Source organism: Triturus cristatus, chromosome 2_1 (assembly GCF_964204655.1).
Source record: "Triturus cristatus chromosome 2_1, aTriCri1.1, whole genome shotgun sequence".
NCBI classification, from domain to species: domain Eukaryota; kingdom Metazoa; phylum Chordata; class Amphibia; order Caudata; family Salamandridae; genus Triturus; species Triturus cristatus.
In genome coordinates, this window is record NC_140581.1 from 554744430 (window position 1) to 554770131 (window position 25702).

The following is a 25702-nucleotide window of genomic DNA, read 5'->3' on the forward strand; positions in this document are numbered from 1 at the left end:
TCTCTTGCGCACGAGCAGTTTATCATATACATTAAGCGAGGATCCTTCTAACTGGGAGCGAGGGGTCTGTCTGCTGGCTGGATGGTTGTGCACTCGAACCTGGGGACATTTCAGAATCGCTTTACAGGACAGAAAGAGCGGGAACGCGCTACAGGGAGCACTTCTTTGTCGACTGCCTGCTGCCTGTCATGCAGAATAAAATCCACAGCACAGGGAGAGCTTCTGGACAGAAGAGATGCAGTAACACATCTAACTCCCGGCTTCCCTGCTGACTCGTTTGATCCTGGGCATCACCTTCCTTATCTTCGTGGTGGTAGTTATAACTGGGCTGTACTAAACGTTCTGGCAGACGTAAACATGTCTTGTACATAACGTTTATCACATGTCCTCCTGTGAACGCCTTTCGATGCTAGCCTCAAAGACGGGATTTCCATCATGGATGCCTTCTTTAGCTGTGGTTTGGTCGCTGGCGTCCTAGTGCCTGGTGTGACTGAGATCCAGTCTTTACAGCACTTTGTGACAAGCACGAGGCGTTCTGAATACTAGCTCGAGTCAGAGAACACAGTAACACCTGCAGGGGGACATTACAATGAGGCCTACCATGTGCCGCCTGCTTACTACCACTTTAAACCTACAGGGGGCCTTGAAGCGGGTATCGACCGGCCATGCCCGTGCATCTGGTCATCTGTCTAACCCACACCCGGTAGGAAACCGTATTTGTAGTTCACTGCTGCATTGGTACTTGTTGCTAAATATAGACACAGGCCACCGACGTGTGGGCCCCACAAGCCAAGGACACATTCAGAGTCTGGACTTGTGATTCTGTCCTCACAGCGGGACCGGCACCAGGCGAGCAGGCCACAGCCTCTCTAAGCCCCCCCACAAGCCAGTGCTCATGGAGGGGGGTCTTTGAAAGAAGGGGCACTGCTGAGACCACCAGGGCGACACTGTGCAGTTTCAAAACTAAAGAGCCCGTGGGCTGCTCGCCTCCCGGGTGTGCCACAGCACCAGGACAAATGAACATGCAATGAATGGATTGTCGTGGCCAATCAAAAACAATCTGCTGCATATGCCACTCTTGGCACTCCTCGGGATGATCATTACTGCGAGGACAGCCGCCGGCTTCGCCCGCTTTCAACCCCCTTCACGCTGCCCTGAAACTTCAGGTTCCTCTTAACCGGAAGAGCCGGAGGCTAGTTTGCATAGTCGTGGCACTCTCTGTTTCTGTTTCGCGCTTTAAAAACACGTAATACACTGACACACGACATCCTAGGGACGCAGTGTGAGCCAGCACCAAGTCGAAAACGACTGAAATGGAAAGGGTGTGTTTAGTGGGGCCGGCACTCGAGGAGCTGTACCGCCCCTCCAGGGATGCTAAGAACAGATGACCAGTGATTATGCAAAATATCCAATCTAGATCCATGCGATTCGCCAGATAGCACATGAATATTCAATTCGGAATACCTGCTCCATTTGTGGCTCTGAGGACAGGAGCATCTCCCCCATGTCTCATGAAATCTGCATACCCTACAGTCAGGCATTATGTATGGTCCTTCCACCAAGTGACGTAGATGCATCTTATTTTACCCACACTGTCAAATATTATTCTTTTACTCCAGCGTGATTTACGAGCTCATTGCTTTTGGGAGCCTACTTAGCTAATATGAATATTTGCACATTGAACGCATGGGAGACTCGCGCTCATAATTGAGAACTTCCTGATTTGCTTGAAAGCAGAGATATTTATAAAATACTTAAAGCCTGAACGTAGATAGCATTTACACCCCTGAACTACAATTACACACAACTCGTTTTGCTGAAGCCTTCTTACAAATAATATTCTATTCGGCGGCTTTGCCAAGCATCACCCGTTTGAAGGATCTTTGAAAAATGCCCACTGTTCCCAGATTGCAGTGCATATTAATTTCATGCTGTCACTAATAACCAAATGTGTCGCTGCTTCGCCTTGGTTTTTCTGCTCAAAATGCTAAATGCTTGTTTGCAGTATCTCTTTTTTCAAGCTGCTCACAATGCCTTGCTTGTTGAGAAAGTTACATCGAAAAGTCTAACATATTTTGTAATCCAAAGTTGACAATGTGGCAGTGGTTCAATGGCATTTGTTGCTGCAGCATGGACAGCAGGGTGGAAGAAAGGGCAGGGCATGGAGGGTTCCGATGGGCTGAGATGGATAAACAAGCTGGCGCTTATGTGTTGCGCTCATTCACCTATTTATCCAAGACTCTTTTTAAGACACATTCGTGTCAAGTGAGTCTTGTTTTTCAAGTTTGTGCTAGTTTGGGCTACCATATCATGATGATGGAGAAGGGCAGTGTGACCGGTGATGGCCACACACATTGACCAAGTGAGGCGGCTTTGACGCAGCGACACAGATGCACAGCTACACTCGAATGGACAAAGAGACGCAGACCATCAGATATCCATGTATTCATGCGTAAGTTCACCATCAGATATACTTCGAGATAGTCATGCATGAGTACACCATCAGATATCCATCGAGATACTCATGCATAAGTACACCATCAGATATCCATCAAGATACTCATGCATAAGTACACCATCAGATATCCATCAAGATACTCATGCATAAGTACACCATCAGATATCCATCGAGATACTCATGCATAAGTACACCATCAGATATCCATCAAGATACTCATGCATAAGTACACCATCAGATATCCATCGAGATACTCATGCATAAGTACACCATCAAATATCCATCGAGATACTCATGCATAAGTACACCATCAGATATCTATCGAGATACTCATGCATAAGTACACCATCAAATATCCATCGAGATACTCATGCATACGTACACCATCAAATATCCATCGAGATACTCATGCATAAGTACACCATCAAATATCCATTGAGATACTCATGCATAAGTAGACCATCAGATATCCATCAAGATACTCATGCATAAGTACACCATCAGATATCCATCAAGATACTCATGCATAAGTACACCATCAGATATCCATCGAGATACTCATGCATAAGTACACCATCAAATATCCATCGAGATACTCATGCATAAGTACACCATCAGATATCCATCAAGATACTCATGCATAAGTACACCATCAGATATCCATCGAGATACTCATGCATAAGTACACCATCAAATATCCATCGAGATACTCATGCATAAGTACACCATCAAATATCCATCAAGATACTCATGCATAAGTACACCATCAGATATCCATCGAGATACTCATGCATAAGTACACCATCAAATATCCATCGAGATACTCATGCATAAGTACACCATCAGATATCTATCGAGATACTCATGCATAAGTACACCATCAAATATCCATCGAGATACTCATGCATACGTACACCATCAAATATCCATCGAGATACTCATGCATAAGTACACCATCAAATATCCATTGAGATACTCATGCATAAGTAGACCATCAGATATCCATCAAGATACTCATGCATAAGTACACCATCAGATATCCATCAAGATACTCATGCATAAGTACACCATCAGATATCCATCGAGATACTCATGCATAAGTACACCATCAAATATCCATCGAGATACTCATGCATAAGTACACCATCAGATATCTATCAAGATACTCATGCATAAGTACTCCATCAAATATCCATCGAGATACTCATGCATAAGTACACCATCAAATATCCATCAAGATACTCATGCATAAGTACACCATCAGATATCCATCGAGATACTCATGCATAAGTACACCATCAAATATCCATCAAGATACTTATGCATAAGTACACCATCAGATACACATCAAGATACTCATGCATAAGTACACCATCAGATAAACATCAAGATACTCCTGCATAAGTACACCATCAGATATCCATCAAGATACTCATGCATAAGTACACCGGTAGCTGAACATTGTCAGACATATCCCCGGAGGATGTGCTCCCTGATGATGCACAAAAAGATGTATGGACATGAAAAACATTTGAAAGTCTTATGCACAGCTGTGTTTTGTGGACATAATATTGCACCCCAATGTTATGCTGTACTTCCTGTACAGATGTTTGACTAGTACGTCGTGAATCACCTTTACAAGAGTGTTTCAAGAGTATGAAGGCTGAAGAGGTAAATGCTGCTCTGCTCACTGCATGGTCCTGAGATGAAGTGTGGGGTTTACATATACGAATCCATGCTCATCAAGAAGCTTGCTGTACATTGATGGAGTCTCCCTTCAGTAACTTGACAGAAGACCTCGCAGTTAATTGTAACTTTTGCATATTATGCATGAATTGCAGTGTATGGGATCAATATTTAATATATTGCATGTTGTACACTATAGAGCCTGGGAGGCGTTCATTCCCTTTGGAAACCCACCAGCGCAGCGCTTCACCACCTTGTTTCCGGAAATCTCTCGTGTTATGAAAAGTAAATAAAGAATTGCCTGTTTTATTTATGACTTGTATTGTTCACTTTTTAAGGTCTTACAGACCGAAATAAAGTTTGTCGGAATGGAATGGTAAATAAAGAAAGAAGAAAATAAACTTAAATAAATTAAAGACCAAGTCTTGTTCACAGATTGCCCATGAACCTGCATTTTTCTTAATAATACAGGCTGATACGAAGACGAGGCAACGCTGATGCAAGTTCTTTAGATTTACATTCCCTGGTTCATTAGCTCACTCTTCATTAAATTTGAGAGACCAAGATTTGCAATGACAAATAAAAAACGTGCAAAGAAAACTGTGTAGAAACCACATGCAGGATTCCAAACCGTCACACCTTATGAAATGTGTCAAGGAAATGAAAATGGGCGCTTAGCGACTGCGCATACCACACTGCGCACACAGTGCACCTCAGAAGGACACGTGCGGGTGACCTGGGAGGCCCTGGGAGGCATCAGCTTTGCAATCTGACCTCATGCCTCACCCCTCCAAAGGGCCTACTCCTAAAACACTGCTCTCCTTCAGCGGATCCTCCATACACACCACTGTCCCAGCAGGGCTTGACTGCAGCACGGGCATCATTTGCACACAATGTGTGTGACCTTTACCCCAGGCTGTGTCCGCACCCGTGCACGAGCTGAAATCAATCTCAAGACACGCTGTGCGATGATTATCGAATCAACAGATTTCTGGTTATGAACAATGCTAAATTATGCATCACTTTTCGCAGTGGGCACCGGACAGGCAGCAGGATCCGTATCGTAAGGCACTGGTAGATGGCTTTAATGGGAGATCATAGGAACTCTTCAGAGAAGTGTTTGGAAGGCTACTGAATAAACCATGGCTAGAGTAAAAATGTAAGTAAGTTCCTTAAAGCACGTAAATAAGATTTCTTCCTCGTGACCATCTACAGCTCTTCTGCGATCGGAATGCAGGGGGCCCACATTATGAACACAAATGTAACTTTTTCACTGCACATTTCGTCGATGATTTCGCACGTCAGTCGGGGCGGGTTGGTGCTAATAAGCACGCCAGTGTCGAAGGCACACGGAGAAAGGGGTTCACAGGTCACAGGATAAAGCCGTCTCCAAGCGGGCACAGTGGAGGAGCGCGCCACCGCAGGGCGCGCAGGCATGGGGCAGGCGCCCGCTTCGGTCACACACCAGCCTGACATGTGAACTGCCCAGGTCCTCGTCTGTGAGGGGCACAGACCCCCCTGGTCAGCGCTGCTCTCTCTGAAGCACCTCTACAGCTAGGCTGATCTCCTACTGGTGACACCGCGCCGGTGAAGCCAAACTCCCCCGCGCTGCACCCGCAGCGCAGACACACACTACCTTTAATCACCGGTCCAAGAGGGGTAGAGCCCCCCAGCTCGGAGGAGATTACCGTAAGACCTTTACAGCTGGGGTGGAGAACAATTACTGCATTAGCAAAATGGTTCATCTCAACTAGAAGGTTGTTTTGGGCTTAGTGTGCACACAGGTATCTACGAGTGTGTGTAAGTGCATACACTAGAAGAAACCTGCAAGAGGCTTTTAAGCACATACTGCAAAACTGCAAAACAGACGTCTGGGGGGAGCTGATTTCAAGTGTCTGCGGTGCTAGTTGTGCCCCATAAACAGGCGTAGCTCTGTGGAAAGACTGGGCCCAAACCAGGGTTCCATACCTGTAGTTTGCATAATGTGTGAGGCATTCTGCACCGCTAATGGAATGGCTTGGACTATATATATATACAATATATATGCTACTGGACTACATAATTTTCTACAAGCTGTCACCTGAATTCCTATGTGAAGTTTGTAACTCCAGATATGTTATTTATTGTTTATATATGCGGAATCATCGCATTGGATGTTGCCCTGACACTAGCTCGAGTTGCGTCACTGCACCCCACAGCTTGCAGGGCAAGTCAAGGCCTTCACACCTGCGGCTATCATGGCCTCGTGCACTTCCGGTGACAGCGTCCCCCCACTTCTTTTTTTAGGACTTGTGCCCTGCTCGTGGTCGACGTTCATCGAGATTCAGAAGCCCCTTCCCCAGTGTTGCTTTCGCCACAGAGGCCAGTGTACACGGTTAACTCCATGTGCTTCACTGCTACTTACAACAGTTCCATCTTCCACACTTTGATTTAATGATCTTCCGCGATTTGCGGCCACAAATGATGCAAGCGTGAGAGAGAGGCAGGTTGGGAAAGGGAAGGAGTGAAGGTTGACATCCACCGACTCTAAGCAGAGAATGCAAGTCTCTCAAACGACTTCCTACATTTAGTAAATAAACCTGCTTCGGGTTCCTGGCTGCAGGTTCCAGAACAGCCAGCTCTCAGAGTGTACCTCAGACATGCTCCTCTGAGACGTATGTGCGCAGTATTTCAAGCTGCTCTCTCGTGCGTCAGAGATGTTTGACACAAGTTAGTCCAGCACAAACAGGGACGCATAACTGATCACTTTTATACCTTCCGGTGGACTGACAGAAACTAGAGAAAAGACAGTATCGTGTGTTATCATGGACAAGCCTTCGAAGTCCCAAAGAGCCCTGCGCAGCTGGGACCTCCTCACACATTGCACCTTCTTAGCATCCAATTCTCGGTTCGACACACAAAACGCGTCACAATCTGTGGCTTCCGTGAACTCTCACCAACAACCCATACAAGATGAACTTCCAGCATGTAAACAGAGGCGTCTGAAGATGAACGCTCCTCCAACAATGACACTTAGCGCGCAGCGTTCCCTTTACAAAGGTTATACGAAGCAGCCTGCCTGCCAGTTGTTTCTTCCGACAGAAAAACAAGTTTCAGCATTCAGTTCAAACATGTGCTCCCCCTCCTCAAGAAACTAATCTAGAACAGCCCGGAGTGGAAACAAACAAAAACACTCTCAGAGGCCAGGAGGAGCGGGGTCGCTCGTCCGATGCCATTTTGTAGAAGGGGGAGAACGGCAGGCATTCATTCAAGCGTCGAACAAACAGCCCTTGTGTTTGGCACACGCAGACGAGACATATTTTGGAGAAGTGTAACCTTTTTGGAATTTATGGTGGCTTGGACGTCACAATCAAACACGCTTCGGACGGAGAGTACAGCGGATGCGGCCAGAGCAGCCAGCATGATGGGTTCTCTCTGGGGTCCGACACCTCCAGCCTCCAGCAGTAAAACACAGGAAGGGGCGGCTCGCCCTAAAGTGACTGTAAGAAAAGGGCCGCCCTGGCGGGGACGAGAAACTTAACTGTCACAAAGCCCCTAACCGCTCGTGAAGGAGTAACAGCGCCCTTTAGATAGACTGGCTGAGAAGACATAACAGCGCCCTATAGAAAGACTGGCTGGGAAGGCATAACAAGACCCTTTAGATATACTGACTGGGAAGGCACAGCAACACCCTTTAGATACACTGGCTGTGAAGGCATAACATGACCCTTTAGACAGACTGGCTGTGAAGGCATAACATGACCCTTTAGACAGACTGGCTGTGAAGGCATAACATGACCCTTTAGACAGACTGGCTGGGAAGGTATAACAGTGCCCTTTAGATAGACTGGCTGGGAAGGCATAACAGGACCCTTTAGAAAGACTGGCTGGGAAGGCACAGCAACACCCTTTAGATAGACTGGCTGGGAAGACATAACAGCACCCTTTAGATAGACTGGCTGGGAAGGCATAACAGCGCCCTTTAGATAGACTGGCTGGGAAGGCATAACAGCGCCCTTTAGATAGACTGGCTGGGAAGGCATAACAGCACCCTTTAGATAGACTGGCTGGGAAGGCATAATAGCACCCTTTAGGTAGAGGTGCTGGGAAGGCATAACAGCATCCTTTAGATAGACTGGCTGGGAAGGCATAACAGCGCCCTTTAGAAAGACTGGCTGGGAAGGCATAACAGCATCCTTTAGATAGACTGGCTGGGAAGGCATAACAGCGCCCTTTAGAAAGACTGGCTGGGAAGGCATAACAGCGCCCTTTAGATAGACTGGCTGTGAAGGCATAACAACACCCTTTAGATAGACTGGCTGGGAAGGCATAACAGCGCCCTTTAGAAAGACTGGCTGGGAAGGCATAACAGCGCCCTTTAGATAGACTGGCTGTGAAGGCATAACAGCGCCCTTTAGATAGACTGGCTGGGAAGGCATAACAGGACCCTTTAGATATACTGGCTGGGAAGGCATAACAGCGCCCTTTAGAAAGACTGGCTGGGAAGGCATAACAGCACACTTTAGATAGACTGGCTGGGAAGGCATAACAGGACCCTTTAGATATACTGGCTGGGAAGGCATAACAGCGCCCTTTAGAAAGACTGGCTGGGAAGGCATAACAGCATCCTTTAGATAGACTGGCTGGAAAGGCATAACAGCGCCCTTTAGAAAGACTGGCTGGGAAGGCATAACAGCGCCCTTTTGGAAAGACTGGCTGGGAAGGCATAATAGCACCCTTTAGGTAGACTGGCTGGGAAGGCATAATAGCGCCTTTTAGAAAGACTGGCTGGGAAGGCATAACAGCGCCCTTTTGGAAAGACTGGCTGGGAAGGCATAATAGCACCCTTTAGGTAGACTGGCTGGGAAGGCATACACGCACCCTTTAAAAAGACTGGCTGGGAAGGCATACACGCACCCTTTAAAAAGACTGGCTGGGAAGGCATACACGCACCCTTTAAAAAGACTGGCTGGGAAGGCATAACAGCACCCTTTAGCTAGAGGTGCTGGGAAGGCATAACAGCACCCTTTAGCTAGAGGTGCTGGGAAGGCATAACCGCACCCTTTAGGTAGAGGTGCTGCGAAGGCATAACAGACCCCTTTAGGTAGAGATGCTGGGAAGGCATAACAGCGCCTTTTAGCTAGAGGTGCTGGGAAGGCATAGAGGCCCTTTAGAAAGACTGGCTGGGAAGGCATAGAGGGGCTGGGAAGGCATAACAGCGCCCTTTAGCTAGAGGTGCTGGGAAGGCATAGAGGCCCTTTAGAAAGACTGGCTGGGAAGGCATAACAGCCCCCTTTAGGTAGACTCCTTGAGGCAATTCTAACACAAAGTTCTCCTAGTGAAGCTGGGGTTGGGAGTCGTACAATACAGGGGCCACCTTGGCACCGGAAAGCTCAGTGTGAGTCCAGTGGCACGCTCCCGCAGGCTAGTTTCCCCACTGAAAGCAGGCTGCTTTCACGGGAGCCCCCTGCAGCAAGGGCCCGGGGCCCGGGGCCCTGGTCCGTGATGTCAGAGCCGTGCTTTTAGTGCACTGCCTGTGTGCGGCCTGTGTCCACAATATGTCCACCTGGGCAAGCCGCGCGCAGCGGACACACACTCTGAGGTGTGCTTTAGCATTGTAACACTGTCCCGACCTTCATATTGAACTATGCTTTCGGTAGGCATGGCAACTTATAATTCGTAGAGGATGGGGTCGTGGCTGGCGGGATTTTCAGTAAAAATACTGTCAACTTCGGCATTTGAGGAGAAAAGCACGCAGTTCTCTTTTGGGGTAACTTGTGCACGCGGGTTTCCTGTATTTTGACAACTGCGTATTTTGTAGATCATTGTAATTTTCTAGAACTTGTTTTCGTAAAGCGCTCAGCCAGCCATTCTTTGGCAACGTTGGCGCTACATCTAATGTCTACACTAAAATATCACAAAAGCAAGAAACCTGCAGATATTTTTGCGTTAATCGTGTCCTGCCAAGAAACACCTCCGTGCCAACGAGGGAGTGTTTGGAGTCCCTGCACTAGAGCTTGCTCTACTAGGCGCTTCGGTCACTCGCCTTGGGCGCGGAACAATCACTCAGAAAGGTGAGGTGAATACCCACGCTGTCCTAAGTTTCCCCTTACATTCTGAAATGCATCATACCCTCCGATGTGTGCCCACACCTGGCTCGTAAAGAGCACCCTCCAGTGTCTCGGATGCACTTTGTGCCCGTTGGCACTTTAAGGCCCCTCGCTCGCTGTCTTTCTGCTTTGCCTGCATCTAAGGGCGAGTCCCCCCCAAGCTCCGAACCATGGACTTGACAGGCGAACACGTGAGAACTTCTCACACGCACACGGTCACCCATAAATCAGGCTTGCTGTGGGCTCGGCTGTTTACTTAGCTTTGCGGCTGCACGGCAGACCGACCTGTGCTAATCATTATGCTTTGTATAAGTAGCACAGCATCTCAGCACGTGGTCAAGGATACATCCGTGCCCACCGAGATACAGCGCTAGAGATGCTTATGTAAAGAAACTGCGCATAAACTTGTTTATCCCCGATTTACTCGCAGTGCCGTTAAGGGTAGTTTAAACCGCCCATTTTGGGAATAAAGTAAACCTTAAAGGTAGATTAAAGCCTCCACTTTTCATCTTACATCGATGCCAGGCTGTAAAGCGCGCTGAGCGGTGGAACGCAGCGCCCTTCGGTCTAGTGATTCAGCGAAGGACACGTGTGAAAGCGCTGAGGTGGGTCCCTCTGTCCGCAGGCATCCTCTGTGAACGCTCCCGAGTTTCAAAACCTCGCGGACACGACTCGGCTTGAAGTCTCTTCTGCCCGATGCCTGCCTCGTGAACTCAACCCCCTCCACAAGCGAAGGTCACAAGACCGCTGACACTACAAACAGGCAGAGTCCACCCAGCCCGCAAGGGACAGGAAAGACCCGCAGGCACTGGGGGCAAAAACACGTCCCAGCAGAAAAGAACTCAAAGGGAAGAAAAGTAGCGGATTGAGAAAATGGCCATCCCGCTGCTGCAGCCCGGGATGATGTGAAGTTATTCAGAGGGGAGAGTTGCAAAGTGTGCAGCTGCCAGAGTTAGGGAGTGAGGGGCAGCTGTACCTGAAGGGGGCTCTGTAGTGGGACCACACTGTCACAAGCCCCCCAATCAATAACCCCAATGTACTTACAAGAATCTGGGGCCGGGCAGCCCGTCCGGGGAGCCCCCTCCTCTGCCTGAAAGAAGCGCTGGTCTCTCCTCGCAGCCTGCGGTGGGGCTCACCTGGCCCAAGCGTGCGCCCCCCAAGAGCAGAGCCCACAACAATCCCCCCAGCTCCAGAGAGGATGCGCAGAGGGCCGCCGGTGCACAGGAGGGAAGTGCCGCGCTGTCTCCGCCGCAAGTGCCCGAGTCAAAGTCAGCCGAGCAGTCCTGGAAGCATCCAGGAAGGAAGTGACAGAAGACGGATGGGAAGGGGGCGCTCAGAGCCCGGACAGCATGGCGTGCAGGGACGGGGCTGCAGGACGATCCCGGCGCTGGCTGGCTGGCTGCTGCTGAGAGATAGATGCTGCTGGTTGGTGCCTCCGCCGCCGCTTCCCCTGCCTCCTCTCCTCTCCTCCTCGCTCCTGTCTCCCACACTCCCGGACTGAACGCCTCGCCTCCTCTTCCTCCTCCTCCAGTGCCGGAGAAATCCTCGGCTCCACTCTTGAGAGAAAAGGGGGCGGGCCCGGCAGCCCCGAGGAGTTTAATAAAACAAACATATACCGCGCCTTCCTTACCTCCGCAGCCCCGGCGAGATTGATAAATTGCTCCACTCCACTCCTTTAATTATGGATATGGTATGCAGAATAAATCATGAGCATCAGCACCTCAATCAAGCATTCTTAAATTATAATTGCGTCTGGGCGAATCAATCTTTTCATTTCTGACATTTGGCTAATTTTAGTTTTTTTCGCTGGTAATGGTATGCCAGGCGCAGCCCTAATGACAATCCTCTTTCGGGCGGCTTGTGAATAACACTGGCGACTTGGCGCGCGCCCCTCCCTCAGGTGCGTGGCACCGGCCGCAGCGCACCGAGGCCCGGCCACCCGGGGAAACTTGTTTTCAAAGAAGGCCGGTGATGTCAAGGGCTGGGCGACGAGCGCCGTCGCACCCTCTAATATCAGAGGTCCTTAAAGACGCAATGTTGTGGACAGCAACTTTCCAAGCACCTTGTTTATCGGGAGATGAGGAGTCTGTGCGCGCCTGTGAGCCCGTGTGGGAGGGTATGTGTACTCGACCCACCTTCAAGCATACATCGCTGCATGTATACTGAGTGGGGACAGGTATTGCAATCGCTCGAGTACTTATGTCTAAGTGTACATACATGTGCCAGATACCTGTCTGCATTTGTTTTACTGCACGTGTGCGGCACTTCATATTTATGCAATCATTCTGTGTCCCACACAATGTGAAACTGAATTGCTTCTAGGCGCTTGTGTGGAAGAGAATCGGAGCTGAAGTGAGCTCCACTGACAGCAAGAACAGATGGGCTTTCGGCCTCTGCTCTGCATGTGAGTCGTGTGTGTGCTGCGTGAGGTGCTTCCACCTGTGAAGGTCAGCCTCGAGAAAAGCTCCTCGCCTCGGGATTTGTAGCTCGTCTTAAGGGCGTCAAGGAACTTAAGATCATTAGAACGGATATGAGGGTAACTCCACCTTCAGGCCTTAGGCGACCATTCATGTATGCATGTAAGTGTATACCTTGTGCACGTGGAAACACCTGCAAGGTAATATACTTATTAATCTGCTTTTTTGTGAGCAAGAAGTAGCTTCACCTTCCAACAATTGTCCACATGGAACTCTTTTATAACGACGATTATCTTATTTTTATAAGAAACATTATTGTGTGATATTAAATCAAGGAAAGAAAATTTGGAATTATGGAACAGTATCCACCTGTCAAACTAATTTAGAAAAATAATGTTATGGCCTGAGCAACCCTGTGATGCCATTCAGGTCAGCCAAACTGAGTCATTTTTTTATTTTTTGTTATTTATTTAAACATTACATACAGTATCTACAATTATGTCCAACGGTGCATATAGATTTTAGTGGGAAGTGTTTTTTAAGAGATAAGTGATGGAAAAGCCCCAGATAAAGTCAGTCGCGACGGCATGAATCGTGGGTTCACGCGGGGAGGGGGTGGGGGGTTAATTTAATAAAAATTAAAATGTAAAAAGACTTACCTTTGCCTCTTGTCCCGGACTCCCATGTTGCGTCTCCTGCTCTCTGCTCACAGGAAGCAGATGCAGGTAGCCCCCCTCTCTTCCCCTAAGCAAATCACAGCGCTGCAATGGCTGCGTTGTGCTTGGCTAGGACGTCCTTACTGGCATCTACGGGCAGGCCGCTTTCTTCATGCAGGCTGCCTTTGCTGTGCTAGGACTGGTTTGGTCTGCCCTGGGGCCGACCAAACAGTCAGGGCCCATAACATTGGGCTAGCCACTACTCCCCAATCCGCCCACCTGCCCACCCCCAACCAGGCATACCCTTCTTCTGCTTTCTCCCAGTGCGAGAAGCAGAAACGTAAAGTGGTATTTATATCATTCTACGTTACTGCCTCTCGCACTGCGAGAAAGCAGTGGGGCGATGCTCCGACGCCCACGTGGAGGAGCTGCCCCTGGATAAAGGAACCATAACCACACATCAAAAGAAAGTGACAATTGGTGCCATAACATTTTACAAAAAATATTTATAAACAGTTATTGGTATTAACAAGGACGTCCAATAATTATTCAGACAATAGAAAGCAATAGACCAAAATGTTTTATGGCGCTTTCACCTCAGGACTGTCCTTTCAATGATGTTGAGAAAGTTTCAACCCTGTCAGGATGAAAGGGCGTCATCAGGATGTTGGTAATCCTGTAAAAATAAGATAATCGTCTTTATAAAAGAGTTCCATGTGGACAATGTTTGGAATGTAAAGGTTCATACCCAGTTTGCATGGACATATAGGTTGCTCTTGTTTGTCTATAAACATCAAGTGGCTTAAGCAGATTTATGTGAAGGCGTAAAAATGTTTGTAACTCCAAATGTATATTTTTGTACATATTTGAGTTTGTCTGGTTTTCTGAATAGCATGTTGAGCTGTGTTCGGCTGTTCATGTAAATATGAGTCCATTCATGTGCTATTCTCCTTGTCTGTGAGTGGCTGTGATTTTATGTGTCTGCGCATATTTGCCAGCAATATTTGTTTCACGACTGCTGACATAGACTTTCAGGTAACACCAATAGACACAGTTGTTGCACAAGATACATGTATTGTAATTACATTTATATAATATTGGACCTGGCACTCTCTGCAGGGTCACCCTCAGGCGTTTTGCCTTTTACACTCCACTTTTTGCTGGATTGGTTTTCGTTGGTCTTAGGACTGCAATTTACCACTGCTAACCAGTGAATGCTTGTGCTCTGGCCAAAAAACCATGGTTGAATTGGCTCATACCCAATTGGCATATTACATTTACTTGTAAGATCCTTGTAGACTGGTATATCATGTAGACAGGGCCTGTAAATGAAATGTTACCATCGGGTCTGGAGCACATATTGTGCTACCCACTTAAGTAGCACCTTAAACATGTCCCAGGCCTGCCATTGCAGTCTGAAGCAGTTCTAAATTGTCAATTTGACTTGGCAATATAACCCCCTTGCCAATCCTTTTTATTGCATTTGTCACCCATAAAGTAGGCCCTAGGTAACCCATATTGCAAGGTACATTGTAATTACAAAGTTGGATATGTCATTTTAAGTTTTACATGTCCTGGTAGTGAAAAACTCCTACCTTTGTTTTTTTCACTACTGTGAGGCCTACCTGCCCATAGAATAACATTGGGTTGCCTTACTATATTTAATAAGTGCTAACTTTTGAATGGGATCAGATAGCCAGTTAATGTTTGGTATCTTTGAAATTGTAATAAAAAATCCTCTTTAATGGTAAAGTTGGATTTTTAATTACAATTTTGAAAATGCCGCTTTCCCATAGCCCTTCTGTGCCTGCAGCATTTCTTGGGCCACATGACTGGGTGTAACTGACAGTTCGACTTTATGAATTCCTCTCCAACAGTTCCACATTAGAGGGATTAGGTATACCTAAATGAGCCATATTTTGGCAGGATGGGGGGGGGGGGAGGTGGCAGCGGAGCTGAGAACAGGTCCACTTGCAACTGAATAGGGTGTGCTCTGCATTCACACAAAGAACCTATCACTTCCACATTGTCACTGCAAACAGCTTGGAGCCAGTGCAGGGGAGTCAGAAAATTCAATGCATTTCAAAGAACCTTTCTAGAAGTTTCTCTCACCTTCCAGAGGAAGGGTACCATGGTATAAAAACAGAACAATTCAGACCCACTATTCAGTTCACTACAGAACCTGCGGAAGGACTCTCAGAGGACTGCTTGCTGCTGTGACCTGCTGTGCATTTTGCAAGACTGCTGCTTTACCTGGAAGGACTGCTTTGTTGTCTGGAGTCTACCCTGAACCGTCAGAGGCCAGCGCTGCTTTTGAGCTGTTTATCTTTCCTTGAACTCAGGACTACCAGGGTGACTCCATGGGCTAGTTTGCTGACCTCCTGTACAGAGCCACAAGCACACAAATGGCTTTCACCACCTTGAACCCACACCTGGACCCAGCCTGAGTGAGTCTTGAACCCCCCCAAGTGGTGTCCCACCGGTCCTGGATCCTTGTTTGTGGCGCTAAAGGTGCCCAGATTGCCAAACCCCCAAACTGAAGAAAGAAAAATGTTGGCCAAAAACTGCTCTGAGAACCAGGAGGAGACTGGGACCAACCTGCTTTCCTATCTGCCTGAGCTACATCGCTGGTTGGATTGACGTTGTGGCTTCTCCTGCTACATTTTTCTCTGCGGCAGCAAATCCTTTACCGTGATCCTTCGTCAAAGGGATATCCGACCTCGTGGAATTGTCTTTGGCTACAGCCCTCTGCCTCCTTTCCACTGGGGAGTTTCAACTTTAATTTCAGTGACTAAGTTCGAACGTAGAAATCTGCACTGCAACTTTGACCTAAGGCCATCTGACGATTTTGCTCCCTCCTCAGACACCTCCTGCAGCCTTGCTCCGCTGAACTATACCTTCTCAGACACTTTTTTTCACTGAATTTCTTCTAAGTCTGAAGGTAAGTGCTGACCAGGCCCAATCCACATCTTTTATCTGAACAGCACTTCATCACAGTCGGCTGTATCTTTTTTTTACTTTGACACAATCTCGTGGAACTAGGTGTCCGCAGTATGCGCTTTGATCTTTTAGATTCGTTTTTACAAAAAACGTTCACAATTCTTAACTCCGATTCTACAGATTGGATTTTTGTTCTTTTGGTGTTAAATATTTTATTAAAATTTACTCTATTTTGGGCTACAATTAACCACCCTTTTTTCTCGGGCTCTGAGGGCACTGCCCAGGACTGTATAATCCCGGCTGAGCAATGGTATGACCACTTTAGCAAAAAATATGGGGCAGGTGGTTTAAGTCTCGCTGGCGGTAACACTTTTCTAGTACCCCATTCCCTGCCCTGTTTATTTTTTGATCTGATGGACGTGGAGAGAGCCATAAAAGACTCTGCTAGTAATAAGGCGCCGGGCCCTGACGGTGTGCCTGCCGATCTATATGGCTACTCGCCTAGTCTATGGGCAAAGATTTTAGTCAATGTTTTTAATGCTGTTTCAAGCTATAGGTTCCCTGCTTCGTGGGCTACGGCACTATTTATTCCAATTTTCAAAAAAGGCCAACGTGATGACCCTTCCTGCTATAGACCCATCTCCCTGTTAGACTCTGCGGTTAAGATCTTGGGCAGGGTCTTACTCCATAAACTCAGGGATGCCTTAGACAGTCAGGGCATTTTGTCTAATTTAAAATATGGGTTTAGAGCTAATAGGGGGGACACTGGATCAATGTTTAAACCTACAGCTTCTGATTAGTAAATACACGGTGGCGAAGGACGGGTCCCTTTTCATGGCTTTTATGGACCTGTCCTCTGCTTTCGATCTGGTTAACCGGTGTAAGCTGTGGGCCATCATGACGGATTTAGGTATTGATCCTCCATTGGTGAGTTTTTTAGCAGCACTACATCAGGATCTCTCAGCCTCAGTGAGGGTCACCCAGGATGGGAAATGCACTAGACACTTTATGTCAGAGAGAGGGGTGAGGCAGGGGTGTATCCTTGCCCCACTCCTCTTTACTATTTATATTAACGGCCTGGAGAGGTCTCTGGGGGCCCGAGAGCGGACGCGCCGCATGTGGGGGATCTGGTTGTACCAGTTCTTCTATATGCGGACGACGCTGTCCTGTTGGCCCGCACTGCTGTGGGGCTCCAGAGATTGTTGGATGCCTTCGGTACCTTTATGGCCGCTCTAGACCTTAAGGTAAACATAAAGAAATCCCATTTTACGGTGGTTGGGAAACAGAGCAAACAGTCTAAATCTAGATCTTTATTTTGTAATGGGGAAGAGATTACCAGGGTAAAGGTTTTTTGTTATTTTGGAGTTCTCTTTGATGATAATGGTACTTGGGGACCGCAAGTTAAGCACAAACATAACTCTGTAGCAAGGTCCACTTCAGCGCTGTTGAGTTTTGCTAAAAGGCTGGGGGCAAGACCAATGGAGGCCCTGCTGAAAGTCTATACCTCAAAAAGCCTGGCTATTGCCACCTATGGCGCGGCTTGGTGGGGCTATGTTACGCAGGATTTGATTCAAGTAGTTGAAAATAGATTCCTGAGACATTTGCTTTCTGTTCCCCAATCGACTCCTGTTTTTTCAATTCATGCGGAGGTTGGTTTGGGTTATGTTACGGACAAGCTTAAGATGGCCCCATTGTTGTGTTGGGTGAAAACCTGGTTAAATCAGGAAATCGCTCTTAACCATCTGATCCTTACCGACATCCTAGCCTTGGATAATGTTAAAAGAATACCTTGGTTGGAGTACGTTAGAGCGGCGTTCTCTCGCCTTGGGCGCCCTGAGCTTTTTTCATCCCCATCACATATTGTCAAGGCAGACATTGCTTGGATTAAACAGTCTTTTCAAGACAGGGTAAAATTGGATCGTGAGGAGTGTGAACAATTAAAACCCTGTGTTAGAGCGCACTTCATGCTCCTTTTATCTCCCTCATTGGAACCGTATTTAAGTATTGTCTCCAATCCATACCATAGATTTTTATTGTTGAGATTTAGATTTGGTCTGATCCACCACTCACTTGGTTTCTATCCGTCCTGGGGCAGGCCTGAATGTAGTAAGCCATGCCACTGTGATGATTTCTCATCTCAAGACACTATGCACTTTATTATGTTCTGCGAATTCTACTCTGTAAGCCGCAAAAAATATCTGCTCCCAATTTTGAAGGAAGCCGGCTTTTTACAAGTTAGACCTGCATTGTTATTTCTTCAGCAGCTGAGTAGCACTCGCATTATATTTAGTGTGGCAAATTTCCTGGTGGCTGCTATGCGCTGTAAGGCGAAAACTTTTCCCAACCTATGTAACCAGTGAGCAACTTTTTTTAATGTTTGCCTTTTATGTATGGCATTTTTAACTGTGCGGATTTACTGCAATTATATTGGCTTATTTTGTGTTTTGGATCGTTTGTTTGATTTTTGTATGAAATCTGTACTTTGTGGTTTACCCTGCTGGATTGTGGCTGTTGCTTGACCAAGGCTCACACCCCAGTCAAGCAACAACCCAACTTCTCTTATACAGCAATTACGACACCTTACATGTTGACCCAGTCACCTTCAATAATCCTACCTTTTGGAATCAAGTTAGAAGACCATTTAGAGGCATGAGCACCTCCCCCTTCTATCCACTCTCTCAACCAAGAGGTAACCAAATTGTTACCAGGGAGTCTACCTCTCATGAGTTCAAAGGGAGACTTTGAGGTGGTCTCATGTACTGTAGTGCGGTAAGCCCAAACTAAATCTTGTACAGCTTTCTTTACATCTAAGCCTGAGGTAACAGCCAATTGTATTACACCCTTTACCATTCTGTTGGCCCGCTCCACTATGCCATTACCTTGAGGGTTGTACAAAGCTGTGCAATGGTGGGTAATGCCATTACTTTTGAGAAATCTTTCCATGTCTTTGGACACTAGTTGAGTCCCATTATCACTAAAGAGATTAAAGGGGGTCCCTTCTTCCAAGAAAATTTAATGAAGAGTGACAATAGTGGATATGGTGATAATTTCTCTCATAATAGACACCGTGAGACATTTGGTAAACACATCCACCACTACTAACGCAAATTTTTGTTAATCGTTGAGCTCAGACATGGGACCAATGAAGTCAATGCACACACTGTGCCAAGCTTCAGCAGGACTAAAGATGTGCCCCATGGCATCCTGCTTGCCAACCTTGAGCCTCTTTTCACTTTCCATCTTATACATATCTTGTAACATTATTGCATATACTTATCATATTTCATACTTTCATATTGACCAGAGTGACATAATTAGCAATTTGCAATCATTTTAAATGTATATACATCATTGTTGCTATACATCCTGATTATATTTTCACTATACTTGTAGATATTCATCCAATCCCTTGTCTATCATCTCTTTTCATCCAGGCTATCAGAGGTTCCCATATATTCATGCCTTTTATCATGGATCTTACACCTTTACATTTATACAGAGAGATTTCCTGGCGTCCTATGAATATTAGTCTGTGTAACCATTGATAATATGTGGGTGGCTCACTATCCTTCCAGACAGTAGCAAACAATAAGTGAGCTATCGCCATTGTTAGAAACACAAAGTCCCTCTCCATTGGATCTAGGTTCAACCGTATATCATAGCCTAATAGCTTCAGGGTTGAAGTAATTTTTACCTCTTTATTCAATACTTGAAGCCAGAATTGTTCAATACCCTCTTTAAACGGACCCAGCTTTTCACAAGAATAAAATATTCGTATACTATCTGCTGGGCCCAACAAACATCTCGGGCATTTATCAGACCCATCCGAAATATTTGGCAGGCGTATAATAGAGATTGTATACAGTTTTTTTATTTTTGAGCTTTAAGATTAGCTGACATGAACACCCTTGTCCCGATCTCCAAAACCATATCTATATCTACCTCCCCATCCTCAAGCTTTTCTGCCCATTTTGATTCTGTTTTGGCTATATCATCTGGTTTCTTTTTTTGTAGCTCTTGATAAAAATCCTTGATTTTATTCTCTGGGTTTCTCATAATTTCTAACAGAGAGTGCGATTTCATTCTGAGTCTCCCTTTAGGGAGCCCTTTTATTCAATTCTGTATTTGCAGGTATTTAAAGCATGAGTTCTGATGTATATTAAACCCTTGAACTAATTCTATAAAAGCCTTTCTCTCTTCATTAGAAAATAGATCAGCCAAAGATACGATCCCCAATTGCTCCCACTTCTTGGCCACTCCATCATAAAATGCTAGTGTCAGGAAATTAGAATGCCAAAGTGATGTATATTTATTGTACCTACTAATTTGGCTAATTTGTTCCACTTTTTTCCAGATCTTTAGCGCACTCTCAATACATTTGTATCGAGATTTTTTATGATAGTTTGGGTTGCTTTGTCGTTGCATTAGTCCCACAGCAGCATCCCCCATAGCTAGTTGGCATATAGCAGGTATTCTCGGCTGCTCCGTCACTTCAGTTTGAAAAAAGTAGAGAATTCCAAAGTGCTGCAGGGCAGTGGCCCAATAGTATAGCTGTATACTTGGAACTCCCCAACCACCCCGTTCTTTAGGTAGCGTCAGATATTTATAAGCCCGCCGTACCTTTTGATATCCCCAAATACATTTGGAGAACATAGCTTCGATTCTATGTATTTTGGTGGCGGCGAGTTCCAGCGGTATTGCGCGTATTAGGTACAGAATCTTGGGGAATATCTTCATCTTGCTTACATTGACTCTGCCAATTATTGTAAGATGGAGATTGTTCATACGCCTAAGCTCGCTATTTATTATTTCCAACACAGGATCAATATTGACAGCCTAGGGGCTATTGATTCCTGCTGTTATTTTAACCCTTAAATACGTGGCGATCTTGGTTACCTGAAGATCTTGTAGCCAACACTTGGAGGAGCATATAATTTGTGTTTTGGTTTTATTGAAAAGATAACCAGATTTCTCCCCAAATGTTTCTGCCATACTTTCAATCTCTTTGATAGCCTCTCGAGGTTCTGCTGTAATTATCGCAATGTCATCTGCATATGCAAGAATTTTTGTCTCATGGCCATGCGTATAACTGGTTTGATCAATTGATTATGCAAGATGCGAGTGTTAAAGGGATCCAAATAAAATGCAAATAAAATAGGAGAAGAAGGACAGCCTTGGCGTGTGCCTCTGGCGATCTCCACCCTTCTAGAAGTGTGACCCATAACTTGAATCTTAGCATACGGCTTGTAATACATAGCCTGGAGGGCTCTTATAATTCCAGAGGGAAATCTTCTGTCCACCAGATATCCCCATAGATATCGCCAGGCCACCCGATAAAAGGCTTTTTCCGCGTCCAAGAGGACCATAGCCAACTCTCTATCCTCAGCCTCTGTAATATCCAAGATTGAGATAACCCGTCTTGTGTGGTCTGTGGTCCCCCTGCCGGGAACAAAGCCATGTTGCCACGGTGATATAAGTGTAACGATAGTCTTTTGTAACTGGGTGGCCATCATTTTGGAGTAAACCTTTGCATCTGCGAATCAAGTAAGAAGACCATTTAGAGGCATGTGCACCTCCCCCTTCTACCCACTCTCTCAATCAAGAGGGAACCAAATTGTTACCAGGGAGTCTACCTCTCATGAGTTCAAAGGGGGACTTTGAGGTGGTCTTGTGTACTGTAGTGCGGTAAGCCCAAACTAAATCTTGTACAGCTTTCTTTACATCTAAGCCTGAGGTAACAGCCATTTGTATTACACCCTTTACCATTCTGTTGGCCCGCTCCACTATGCCATTACCTTGTGGGTTGCACAAAGCTAATGCTGTTACTTTTGAGAAATCTTTCCATGTCTTTGGACACTAATTGAGTCCCATTATCAGTAATGAGAATAGAGTGGATCCCTTCTTCCAAGAAAATTTACTGAAGAGCGACAATAGTGGATATGATGGTAATTTCTCTCATAAAAGACACCGTGAGACATTTGGTAAACACATCCACCACTACTAACGCAAATTTGTGTTAATCATTGAGGTCAGACATGGGACCAATGAAGTCAATGCACACACTGTGCCAAGCTTCACCAGGACTAACAATGTGCCCCATGGCATCCTGCTTGCCAACCTTGAGCCTCTTTTCACCTTCTTTGCAAACCTTGCACTCAATCACCCAATCAGAAATGTGTTTGTCCATGCCTGGCCACCAAAACTGAGCTTTGAGCCTAAATTGAGTCAGTCCTTGGCCAAGGTGACCTTTATGTGCCATTTTAATAATCTTCAATCTTGCTCCTTGAGAAGGGACAAACTTGTCCCCCCTCATCAACACTTTACCTCCACAAATGGAAAACCCATCAGGGATTTTCGGAAAAGGGCGGACGGACACAGAAACGCAACTCTCCCTCCGAGAACCAGTGGTTACCATATGCATAACTTCACTGAGAGTATTGTCTTTTGACATTTCTTCACATCACTCATCCAAAGAGAATACACCCGCACACTCACGCCATCATCTACAGAAGCCACCGGCTTGTCTTGATTGTCAAAAATAAAAACATCATTATCTAGATAAACAGTCTGCCTGCAGATTCTGCCACCCTGGAATGTATTCCAAAACATAACGATATTCTTGCAATCTGGCTGACAACCTGGCTAATTGTGCAGAACCTTTGCCAGCCCCCACCCTCCCACGGTGACGGAATTTCCAGCAGTGGTTTGTGGTCAGAACGCAACAAGAATTGTGAGCCCCACACATATGTATGATAATAATCCACACCCCATGCAGCAGCCAAAGCCTCTCTATCAATGACTGAATAATTTCTTTCAGTATCGGTTAAAGTTCTGGAAGCAAAGGCTACAGTTTTTTCAACACACCCATGTTTCTGAGATAGGACAGCTCCCAAACCTGTAGCACTTGCATCAACAGTAATTATGGACTTTAGATGGATATCAAAAGGGACCAAGATCCCAGCACTACACATTTCTCTTTTTATGACATCAAAACACTCTTGTTGCTCAGACTCCCAGATGAAGTTATGACCTTTCCTCAACAGAGCTTTTAGAGTCTCTGTCTTAGCTGCAAAGTTTTGAACACATTTGGAATAATATTCTATGAGACCCATAAAGGATCTCAACTGATCTTTAGCAACAGGTCTCGGTGCTTGTTCAATCTCTTTCAGCAAGCTTCCCTTAGGTTTGACACCATCAGCAGACAATGTGTAGCCCAGATATTCCACACTTTCAGAAAGGAAAAAAACGTCTCTTCGCAAAGTAATTCCCACATCTGCAATTCTTTTCAAGGTTTGTTTAAAAACTGAATTGTGTTCTTGAACTGACTCACCAAAGACCAAAATATTGTCTTGAAAATAAATAACATGATCCATACCTCTGAAAACTTCAGGCATCATGCGTTGAAATATGTGGCATATGTGTAAATTGAAAAGTACCCTCAAGCATGAGAAAGGCGGTTAGAGGCTTAGAGTCTGGGTGAAGCTTGATTTGGCGGTAAGCATTCTTGAGATCTAATTTGGAAAATAATCTTGCGCCTTTCAACTACAGAACCAATTTGGTTATATTTGGTAGAGGATAGGTGTCAGATATGATGTTCTGATTGAGTGACCTCTTATCCCCACAAAATCTCAAGCGGACATCAGATTTGAATGTGATGACTACTGGCGAAATCCAATTAGAAGCCTCCACAGGTTTGATGATACCATCATGAAACATATCTTTAAGCAATTATTTTTCTCCATCCCTGACTATGATGGGAACCATTCTGAGTTTGTGTTGTACAGGAATAGCATCTTTCTTTAGCAATATCTTGTGCACATAGCCTTTAAGCAGGCCCAATTTGCCATCAAAAACATGTTTCATAGAGTTCAAAATGTCATTGATAGTTTCTTTCCCAACAACCACCACTTGCATGGGCGCCCTCGGGTCAATAATAATGTGTGGATCATATTGATGAACCCACACTAAAATAGCAGGTCCATCTTCAGATACGTAAACGTTTCCCAATACAGACCTTTCCCCAAACTCAATTTTCGATTCCATAAACCCTATAACATCAATTGTCTCACCTTGATAGCCTGTGGACATAATGTCTTTGGGTTTAAGCACCGTACCACCCCACAAATGTGAAAACAAAGATTTTGGAATAATGGTATATTTAGAACCGGTGTCCACTATAAGTAACACCTCGCAACCATTAACGTTGAACTTAGCCTTAGGTCTGTTACTTCTGTGTCCCTCAATTTCCATTTCATCTCCACTGTCTATACTCAAAATTCTATCTCCAGAATCAACTTTATGCATTGTCTCTTCACTAACACAAGCTACTCTTCCTCTCCTTGGCAGTCTACACACCTTAGCAAAGTGCCCTAAGCGACCACATCTTCTACATTCTTTGTTGTGAGCAAAGCAAAAGTTAGATTCTGAACTATGGCCAATACTTCCACACCGATTGCAACTTCTCACAGAAGCAGAAGGAAAGCTTGTTCTCCCTCAATCTGCTCTTGGAGCAGATTGTCTGGTAGAGGATTGAAAAACCTGAGCAGATCTATTGATTGCCCTAATTTCAGAAACATCATCCTTTTGTTCTTTCTTCCCAAGTTCCTTCATGCATAAATCTGACTGTTCTAAGACTTTGGCAATACCAATAGCCTCATTCAATGTGTTTTTTTTGGCTGCCCATACCCTCTCCTGAATATTTTTGTTGGAACACTGTACTATGAGTTGGTCCCTTATGAGTTCATCAGTCATTGCCCCAAAAACACACTTTGTGGACAACTCACGAAGTCTAGCTACAAATTCGTCAATGCTCTCCTCAACTTTTTGATGTTGAGTATAAAATGTATATCTGGTCATAACCAAATTCTCCTCGTTTGCAAATCGGGTTTCTAATCTGCGCCTTGCTTGTATATATACATCCTGAATTATTTGCCCATCAGTTCCATTAGGCGGGGGCAAGTACCTAAACACTCTTTGCCCTTCTTACCTAAAGTGCTTAATATTAATGCTTTTTTGCGTCTAACGCTTCCAAGTAATTTTCAAACATTAAAATCCAATCATCCCATGGCATAGGTGGATTTCTGGACTGCATCAAAAAACAAGGTGGAGCAATCATTGAGACATGGGGTGCAACAGGCATAGTTAATGCTCCAGTATTACTATCTCCAGATGCTTCCACAGTTAACAAGAATATGCAACCTTAAAATGTAAACCAGGTATAATGCAGAATAGAACACTGTAATACCACTTAAAAATATGTAAAAGGTGTGTTAAACTTAAGGTGTGCTCAATCCACCAGATGAAAATCTCACAGAACACATAAATAACCACCATCAACAGATGAAACTCAAACAGTATCCCCGAAATATACTGTAAAACATGTACAGGAATAAATTAATGATTAAACTGTCTCTCACATCTCTTTAAGGTGTGCACATCACCATTTAGAACATGTGC

At 45.5% G+C, this 25702-nt stretch overlaps 1 protein-coding gene across 19 annotated transcripts in view; it reads right to left on the reverse strand.

Annotated features, from left to right (window-relative positions):
- The window catches only part of MEF2C (myocyte enhancer factor 2C), a 545031-nt gene that overhangs the window by 289793 nt on the left and 229536 nt on the right, over positions 1–25702 (reverse strand). For 5 of the 19 annotated variants that reach the window (XM_085632451.1, XM_085632442.1, XM_085632447.1 and 2 more), the window contains exon 1: positions 11278–11765. The exons of the other annotated variants lie outside the window; for them this stretch is intronic. The gene's annotated coding sequence lies outside the window, so the exon portion shown is untranslated. Of the gene's footprint in view, positions 1–11277; positions 11766–25702 lie in introns of those variants that run through there. 19 annotated transcript variants of the gene reach the window in all.